The sequence below is a fragment of the Dipodomys ordii genome, unplaced genomic scaffold (assembly GCF_000151885.1).
Source record: "Dipodomys ordii isolate 6190 unplaced genomic scaffold, Dord_2.0 Scaffold23, whole genome shotgun sequence".
In the NCBI taxonomy this organism is placed as follows: Eukaryota; Metazoa; Chordata; class Mammalia; order Rodentia; family Heteromyidae; genus Dipodomys; species Dipodomys ordii.
The window spans coordinates 6,661,308-6,670,755 of record NW_012267239.1 but is presented as its reverse complement, the minus strand read 5'-3'; positions in this window follow the sequence as shown (position 1 = coordinate 6,670,755).

Below are 9,448 nucleotides of genomic sequence, written 5' to 3'. Positions count from 1 at the left end.
TGCCAGCCAAACTCCTTAATCACATCACCATACTGGCACAATTCCCCTTTTCCCAGGGCCCCTGCCACGTGCCAGGCACTGGAAAAAGAGGAGGTGGTGTGTTTTATCACCAGAGATCCTGACAGACGATCAGGGAGGAAACAAACCCCCTGCTAACCGCAGTGAGGTTACACAGAGAGATTGGAGGTTTATTTATTTTGGAGCTGAGGATTGAACTTCGGACCTTGTGCATGCTGAGCACATGCTTTTCCACTAAGCCACACTCCCAGCCCCCAGGGTGTGTTTTTGTTTTTGTCAGTCCTGGGGCTTGAACTTGGGGCCTAGAAGCTGTCCCTGAGTTTTTCTTTTCTTCTCTCTCTCTTTTTTTTTTTTTTTTTGCAAGTCCTAGGGCTTGAACTCAGGGCCTGGGCACTGTCCCTGAACTCTTGTGCTCAAGGCTAGCACTCTATCACTTGAGCCAAAGCTCCGGCATTTTCTGTGTATGTGGTACTAAGGAACCAAACCCAGGGCTTCATGCATGCTAAGCAAGCACTCTACCACTAAGCCACATTCCCAGCACAGGACCTGGAGTTTCTAAGGCCTCTGTGCTGGCTTTACTACTCTGCTTGTTACAGTCTCTAGATTTCTAGTAATTTGCCAGGCACCAGTGGCTCACACCTGTCAGCTACTCAGGAGGCTGAGATCTGAGAGTCACAATTTGTAACCAACCCAGACAGGAAAGTCCATGAGACTCTTATCTCCAATTAAATCACAGAAAAAGCTGGAAGTGGTGCTGTGGCTCGTGTTGGTAGGTATACTTTTTGCCTTAAGCAAAAGGAACTCAGAGACAGCACCCAGGTCCAGAGTTCAAGGCTCAGGACTGGCAAAAAAAAAAATCTAATAATTCTCTGGGGGAGGGACAGTACTGAAGTTTGAGCTCAGGATCTAGAAATTGCCACCACCCTTTTAGCTTTTTAGTTTATTTTATAGGTAGTATCTCAAGGAGATGGTCTTAGACTTCAGTCTCTTGTGTAGATGGGACTATACATATGCACTATCATGCCCTTCCCAAATTCCCAATATGTCTCTAACAAAGGCCAGCCTTTTCATTTGGCACTAGGCCTGGCAAATAATGCGGCCAAGCTGTGACTGTGTCACTGTCAAATCAAAGGTTTAGAGCAAGATAGTTTCAGGTCCTAGTCCCAGCTCTCTGCTTGTTTTATCCTTTGGGAAGCAGAAAGAACCTCAGAGCCCTATAATAACAATACTGTGGCCAGGCACACCGGTGGCTCACGCCTGCCATCCTAGCTACTCAGGAGGCTGAGATCTGAGGGTCACAGTTCAAAGCCAGTCCAGGCAGCCCAGAAGTGGCACTGTGGCTCAAGCAGTAGAGTGCTTGCCTTGAACTGAAGAGCTGAGGGACAGTGCCCAGGCCCAGAGTTCAAGCCCCATGACCAACAACAACAATGAAGAACCTAATACTGTGCCGGGCACTGATGGCACACTACTGCAATCCTACCTACTCAGGAGGCTGAGATCAGAGGATTGAAGTTTGAAGACAGCTGACAGGTAAGTCTGTGAGACTCTTTTGTTGTTGTTGTTGTTGGTTAGTTGGTTGTGCGGCTTGAACTCTGGGCCTGGGCACTGTCCCTCAGCTCAAGGCTAGCGCTCTACCACTTGAGTCACCGCACCACTTCTAGCCTTTTCTGCTTATGTGGTGCTGAGGAATTGAACCCAGGGCCTCATTCATGCGATGCAAGCACTTTACTCCTGATCTACCTTCCCAGCCCATCTTGTGAGACTTCCAATAAACTATCTGAAAACTTGAGCTATGAGCTGGATGCCAGTGGCTCACACCTGTAATCCTAGCTACTCAGGAGGCTGAGATCTGAGGATCATGGTTCAAAGCCAGCCTGGGCAGAAAAATCCATGAGACTCTGTTCTCCAATAAACCACTAGAAAACCGGAAGTGGCGCTGTGGCTCAAGAGGTAGAGCACTCGCCTTGAGCTGAAGAGCACAAGGACCGAGCCCAGGCCCAGAGTTCAAGCCCTATGATTGACACACACACTCACAAAAAAGAAAACGAGCTATGGTTCAAGTGGTAGAGTGCTAGCCTCGAGTAAAAGAAGCTCAGGGGCAGTGCCCAGGCTCTTGAGTTCAAGCCCCCACGACTGACACCAAAAAAAAAAAATGAATTAATACTGTAATGAACTCAGAAAATCTCCCCCTGAATTTGGGTATTATGTATTATATTGAGTGCTTAGCTTCAGGCCTCCCAGTGACCAGACCCTCTGACAGGCAGCTCCTCTCCCGAACAAGGAATGCCCAGGAAAGCTCTCTGTATATACATCTTCCCCCTCCCCCCTCACCTCCCCCCCTGCCATGGACTCTGCGGAAGACACAGGATCTGCTTCTCTAGACACAAACACCATTTGTCCCCAACCCGGACCTGGGCAGTTTGTCCCCAGTCTTTGGGGAGGGGAACACATGGGCAGCCTGTGAGCGTGGGCTCATTCCTGCTGCAATCCAGAGGTACATCCTGTGCTGCCGGTGCCATGGTACATCCAAAAACATCTGCCACAACACACGGCTGGGGCTGGTGGCTGGAGCGGAGCCGTGGAGGGGCTGTGGCCTGGGCGGGCTGGGTACTGGAGGGAGCCAGGCCACACACACAGACACACACACACAGACACACACACACACACACACACACTCTATCTGGAAGGCAAGGTAGACTTCCTGTACAGGGAGATTTCCCCTAGGAAAGAGTTCCTAATTCTCAGTATTCTTCCTAGAGGTCTTGAGACCATAGCCCCAGGGGACAGGGCAGGGCATTCCAATTTCCCAACTTCCCCATCCTGTCCTACTCACTGGGCCCTTGGAAATGCCCCAGGCCCCATCTTGCTACCTGGCCCCTCTTGGGGAACTCACTGTTCTTTTTGATCTGCCAGGAAAACACCATCAGGACTCACACCTGTAATCCTAGCTACTCAGGAGGCCGAAGAGTTGACGATCGTAGTTCAAAGCCAGCTGGGGCAAGAAAGTCCATGAGATTCTGCATCTCCAGTTAAGCAACAAAAAGCCAAGTGGAGCTATGGCTCAAGTGGTAGAGGACTAGCCTTAAGTTTTTGAAAAAAGCAATAAACTAAAAGACAGTGTCTTTGCCCATAGTTTAAGCCCCAGTACCAGCACCAAAAAAAACCCAACCAAACCAACAAACAAAAAACAAACCTACATTCATTGTAACAAAGCCATATGCTGTGGAAAAGACATTTGGGTCTCATAAGCAACAAACATCTCTAAAGTGCTCAGAACAGCCCCTGGCCCCAGGGAAGTACTCTGTCCAATTAAAGGATGATTTACACAATCTGATCCCAGCAAAAAATGGGTGTCACAGGAAGTCTAAATGAGAAACTGAGCCTCTGATAGGTGATATCACCTGCCTATGTATGGTCACACGGCCCAGCTGGATCTGAACCCAGGTCAAACCAACCCTAAAGCTATCACTTGTAATCCTTCTTCCCCTCCTTTGTGGCTTTTTCTTAGTTTTCCAACCCTCCACGTCTCCCTGAGGCCACAGCCAAGCCTGACCTCATTCTGCTGGAGATCATGGGTCCAGCTGAGGTCACACTTCCGGTCCACGCTGCACCCTGTCCAGAGCCCCTAGGGATTTTCCCCCTGTGGTTTGCCCCTTGATTCTAGATTCTAAAGGTCTCCTGCCTTCTCCACCTGTCTTCTCCCAAAGCTTGAACTTCCGTTGGTCACCCATCTTCTCTGACTCCCTCCCCCCCTCCACACCTCACCTACTTTCTGTGGCCTGTGGTGGGCACTCAGCTGGGATCATAGGTGACATTTCTTTAGTCATGTTGGACAAAGGGAGCTTTGTGGTCACCATTTTTTTTTTCACATGAAGAGTTTCAGAAGTCACATGACTTATCCAGATGGCCCAGCCAGAGGTTGATGGAATGACAGAGCCACCTCCTCTGGGAAGCCATCCCTTAGCCCCTTCCTCTATGTTCCCAGGCCAGTGCTGCTTCCAGAACATCCCTCTTCCTCCCCTCCATATATGGAGACGGAGCAACAGCCCTGCCCTGGCTTATGTGCTGTGGGGTGGAGGCGGGTGGCAGGGGCTCCTCCAGGCCAGCCCCTCCCAGCACAGGCTGGGAAGGGGTGGGAGGGGAGGGGAAGCCCGCAGCACCTCTTCAGCTGTGTATCCCTGGACAGGTGGCTCCATCTCTCTGATCACCGTCTCCTGAACAGTGTGGGTAGAGGAGGTACAGGGTTGCTGGAAAGAGGGACGCTTGGAGCATACAGTAAGGGCTCCATAAATGCACCTGTCATTACATTCCTTCCAGAACAGTGGCGGCCAGCATCTGTCTTCCACTCAGGAGACTGAGGCCCAGAGCCGGCAGGGACTTCTCCAAGGTCTCAGAGCCTGTCTCTTGCTGGCTCCATTCTCCTGCCCAGCTCCACAGCACCAGGCAGGGCAGGGCTGGGCTTGGGGCAGTCCAGTCCCCCTGGGCTGCGGGTGGGTGGGCAGAGGAGAGATGGGGAGGCAGTTTCTCCCTTGCCAGCCCCCATTGTTGAGGGGCGCCTGGGTGCCAAGGGCTTTGCTGCTTTTCTCATTCAATCCTGGAAGTGCGGGGGGAGTGGGGTTGTAGCACGCTCCTCTCCGGCTGTACGCACAGGGAAACTGAGGCTCAGAGAGATGAAGTGAGCTACCCAACATGGAGGGGTGAGGGAGGGGGTGGAGGCCTCCGCGCTGGATCTGATGGTCTAAGGAGATGGACAGTGTTCATTAGTGTGCTCTGCTGTTCACAGAGCTGCGGCCTCCCAGATCTCTTAGACGGGAAGCGACAGGGGCGCGCGGTCCCCACGGCAGCAGCCCAGCCCGGCTCCCGGGTCCCAGCGGAGGGGCGGGGCCGAGGGCGGGGCCTCCAGACGACCACGCCCCCGTGTGGCCACGCCCACTGTGACTTGCTGCCGTTTCCCCCACCCGCTCCGCTCCTCCTCCCGGAGGGCTTAGGCGGCCCCAGATTCTGCATCTCTGGGAGCCTGGGGACTCGGGGTCCCTGTCTGGACACAGGGGGGCTCCTCTGATCACCTCCCTCCCCCCAGGGAACACCCACCCTCCAGACCAAAGTTTGACAGAAGAAAGGAGCCCCACCAGAGAAGGTCATCTGGGGGCATCCGCAGACTTGCCTGGGCAGTTGACCTATGACCTCCGGTGAATTCCAGGCCCTGCGGGACCCTCAGTTCTCGGCTCCCGTCACGGGGGAGGGGAGGGCCGTGGGGTTCGGTGGGAAGAGGGCTCCACCTGTGGGTGTGGGGCTGGAATGGACGGTGCAGACCCAGCGGGCGGTGCCTGCGCCCCACCCCAGCCCTTCCGGCTGGCCAGCACCCCTCAGTTCTCAGAGGCGCCCCTCTCCTTCCTGCATTCCCTTCCTCAGCTTATCACCATGGCACGCACAAAACAACCGGATCCAAGCCCTGCCTAGTAAGGCCCGGGCAGGGAGGTTGGGTCTGGGGGCAAGGGCGGGGCGGGGGGGCGTGGAGATGGCGCAGAGAGAGGCGAAGAAAAAGGGCAGAGGAGGGCTGCGGGCTCGCGGACAATGACAGCGCCTGCAGGAGGAGCCGAGTCCCGGGCCTTCCATGGTGATCACGAGGGAAGAAAGGGCACCTTGGAAGTGAGGGAGAGGCAGGGGTGGCCAACAAGTCTTGCAAAGTGCACTGAAGTTGTGCACACTTGCATCTACATATGGGTGCCTTGAGACCAACAGAGAGAGACAGACAGACAGACAGACAGACACAGAGACAGACACAGAGAGATACCCGTACTGGGGCTTGAACTCAGGGCCTGGGCACTGTCCCTGAGTCTCTTTGTACTCAAGACTTTCGGTTTTTTGAGTGGTTAATTGGAGATAAGAGTTTCAATGGGGACTTTTCTGCCTAGGCTGGCTTCAAACCATGATCCTCAGATCTCAGCCTCTTGAGTAGCTAGGATTACAGGCGTGAGCCAGAGTGCTTGGCTCCGAGGCTTGCTTTTTTTTTTTTTTTAAAACTCAAGGCTGGCACTGTACCACTTGAGCACAGCTCTACTTCCAAATATCTGGTATTAAATCCATTGCTTAGGCTCAGCTCCAGGGTGTGTCTCCAACACTTTTCCTCTTTTCTGGATAAACAAGCCACAGATGAGTTTTTTAAGAAAAAACACCAAAGTTCCCAACTAGGAATAATTTAGCCAGAGGTAATGAGGATGGGAAGCCGCAGATGGGATGGGACAATGGGTATTTCCAGGTTTAAAACAAGTACATCCTGTCACTGTCCCATCAAATTAAGTGCTGTCCTGAGAGTTTGGTATAATTGTGGTAAGCATTTATTTATTTGCCAGTCCTGGAGCTGGAGTTCAGGGCCTGTGGCTCAAAGCTAGAGCTCTATCAACTTGAGCCACAGCAACACTTCTGGCTTTTTCTGTTTATGTGGTACTGAGGAATTAAACACAGGGCTTCATGCATGCCAGGCAAGCACTCTACAACTAAGCCACATTCCCAGTCCTAGTTTTCTGGTGTTTAATTAGAGATAAGAGTCTCAGGGACTTTCCTGCCCAGATAGGCTGTGAACCATGATCCTCAAATCTCAGCCTCCTGAGTAGCTAGGTTTACAAGCATAGCCACCAGAGCCTAGCTTTCTTTTTCTTTTCCTTTTCCTTTCCTTTCCTCTCTTTTTCTTTTTTTATTTTTGTATTGGAGTTTGAGTGCAAGGTCTCTTGCTCACAAGGCAAAACCTCTACTATGTGAACCTGGCTTCCAGCCCTTTATTGCTCTCATTTGTTTTTGAGATAGTTCTGATGCTTTTACCAAAGCTAGCCTCAGACCACAAGCCTACTTCTGCTTTCCATATATCTAGGATTACAGGTATGTACCACAACACCTGGCCCTTAATACTCCCAGTTTGAAGGTTAGGAAATGGAGGCAGAGGGAAGAAGTGACTTTCTCAGAGCCATAACTTGACAGAGATGAAAATTAAGACAGGATCTATCATCAGAGCTGGTGTTCATATGCCAAACTGCTTCATGAATATTAAAATTATATAGAGTCTTTAACTCATGTCCTGCCTGGAGGAACAGGAAGTATTTTCTCTCATTTCCATTTTTCCCTACTTTAACTCTGTGACATGAAAATAAATCTTTGCCGAGCACTGATAGCTCACACCTAATTCTAGCTACTCAGGAAGCTGAGATCAGAGGAGCGTGGATCAAAGCCAGCACCAGCAGGGAAGTTCATGAGGCTTTTTTTCTTTTTTGTCAGTCAAGGGGCTTGAACTCTGGGCTTGGGCGCTATCCCTCAGCTCTTCAACTCAAGGTGAGTGCTCTACCACTTGGGCCACAGCACCACTTCTGATTTTCTGGTGGTTTATTGGAGATAAGAGTCTCACAGACTTTCCTGCCTGGGCTGGCTTTGAACCGTGATCCTCAGATCTCAGCCTCCTGGGTAGCTAGGATTACAGGCATGAGCTCCATGAGACTCTTATCTCCAATAAACCACCAGAAAACTGGAAGTGGTGCTGTGGCTCTAGTGGTAGAGTACTCGCCTTGAGCTGAAGAGTTGAGGGACAACGCCCAGGCCCAGAGTTCAAACCCCACAACCTCCCCCTATTCTCACCCCCAAAAAAATCCTTGCTAAAATAAATCATGGCAGATGCCAGGCACTGCTGGCTCAAACTTATAATCCTTGCTATTCAGGAGGCTGAGATCTGAGGATTGAGGTTCAAGCCAGCCCAGGCATGAAAGTCCATGAGACTCTTTATTTCCAATATACTACCAAAAAGCAGGAAGTAGATCTGTGGCTCAAGTGGCAGAGCACTAGCCTTAATGGAGGGGGAAAGCTCAGAGACAGTACTTAGGCCCTAGGACCGGCAACAAAAATAAATATTATAGTAGAAAAGTATGCTGCCTTTCTCTGTCACATCTAGCTTACTGACTGAGCTGAGGAGCAAGCGTGTAATGTCAGCCAATCAGCCACTTCTTCCTTAGGGGTATAACTGTCCAGGGCCCAAGGAAAGTACGCTCTTTGGTGTGCAGGGACTGCAGTGTGTCTGGAAGAAACCTGTGTTTGCATCCACAAAAGGCTTTTTGAGGCCTGGGAGCCTTTGGGACATAGGGACAGATGGAGGCCATAGATTTCTTCCAGAAATGGTCTCACTTTCTTTGCAGTCCCTGGATAATTCATGTGCTGGGCTCAAGAAGATGGCTGGTCATTTTCTACTGAATTGGAGGAGGGAGGAATGGAGTGTGGTGTCTGTCTGTTAATGATCCACAGTACCATGTTCCCTGTCTCCTGCTTTCCTTGCCCTGAGGAAAGTGCTTCCAATCCACTTGGGTCTCAGTGACCAAGAGAGGAGCAGCACAACCAGTCTCTGAGATCTGCCTGACAGTATGCTACCAGAAATCAGACACTCAGGGAAAGGCTGAGCCTCTGGGTGAAGAGCCAGCCTGGCCAAAGGGCTTAGGCTAAGGGTGTTTTAGTCACATGAATACTCAGAAGCCAGAATGTTCAGCTTCTATTTCCTGGGGAATGAGGTGGCTGTGGCAGAAGAGATGTATACATGAGAACTTTCTGATTCTTTTTTTTTTTTTTTTGGCCAGTCCTGGGGCTTGAACTCAGGGCCTAGGCCCTGTCCCTGAACTCTTGTGCTTAAGGCTAGCACTCTATCACTTTGGAGCCCAGCGCCACTTCCGGCTTTTACTGCGGAATGGAACCCAGGGCCTCAGGCATGCTGGGCAAGCGCTCTAGCACTGAGCCACCTTCCCAGCCCCAGACTTTTTGATTTCTTTCCTTCGTTTGCTTCCACCCTGGGGTCCCCTGTGCCTTATTCTCCTACTTCTGGTATTCAGCCACATGTCTGCCCACACAAATGACCCTCGGTATACCTCCTCCTTTTCTTCCTTTCCTCCTTCCTCTTCCTTCTTCATCTTCTTTCTTTCTTGTGCTGGAACTGTGGCTTCAACTCAGGACCTGGTGGCGATCACTTAGCTTTCTCACTCAGGGCTGGTGCTTTACCACTTGAGCCATAGCTTCCACATCTAGTGTTTTTTGGGTGGTTAATTGCAGGGAAGAGTCTTATGGGCTTTCCTGCCTGGGCTGGCTTCAAACTGCAATCCTCAGATCTCAGCCTCCTGAGTAGCTTGCATTACAGGCGTGAGTCACTGGCACCCAGCTCATTGGTTATTTTTGAGGTAGACTCTGGATTATGCCCAGGCTGGTCTGGACTTCAGTGCTCCTATTTAAGCTTTCTTGTATTGTTTGGGATCACCGACATGCACCACTACACCTATCCATTGTGCTTCCTCTGGAACTGGGATGACAGGTGTGCATCACTGTGCCCAACCATTGGTGGAAAGGGAGTCTCTTAAACTTCCTTTTGCCTAGGTTGGCTTTGAACCTTGATTTTCTCAGTCCCTCATTCTAC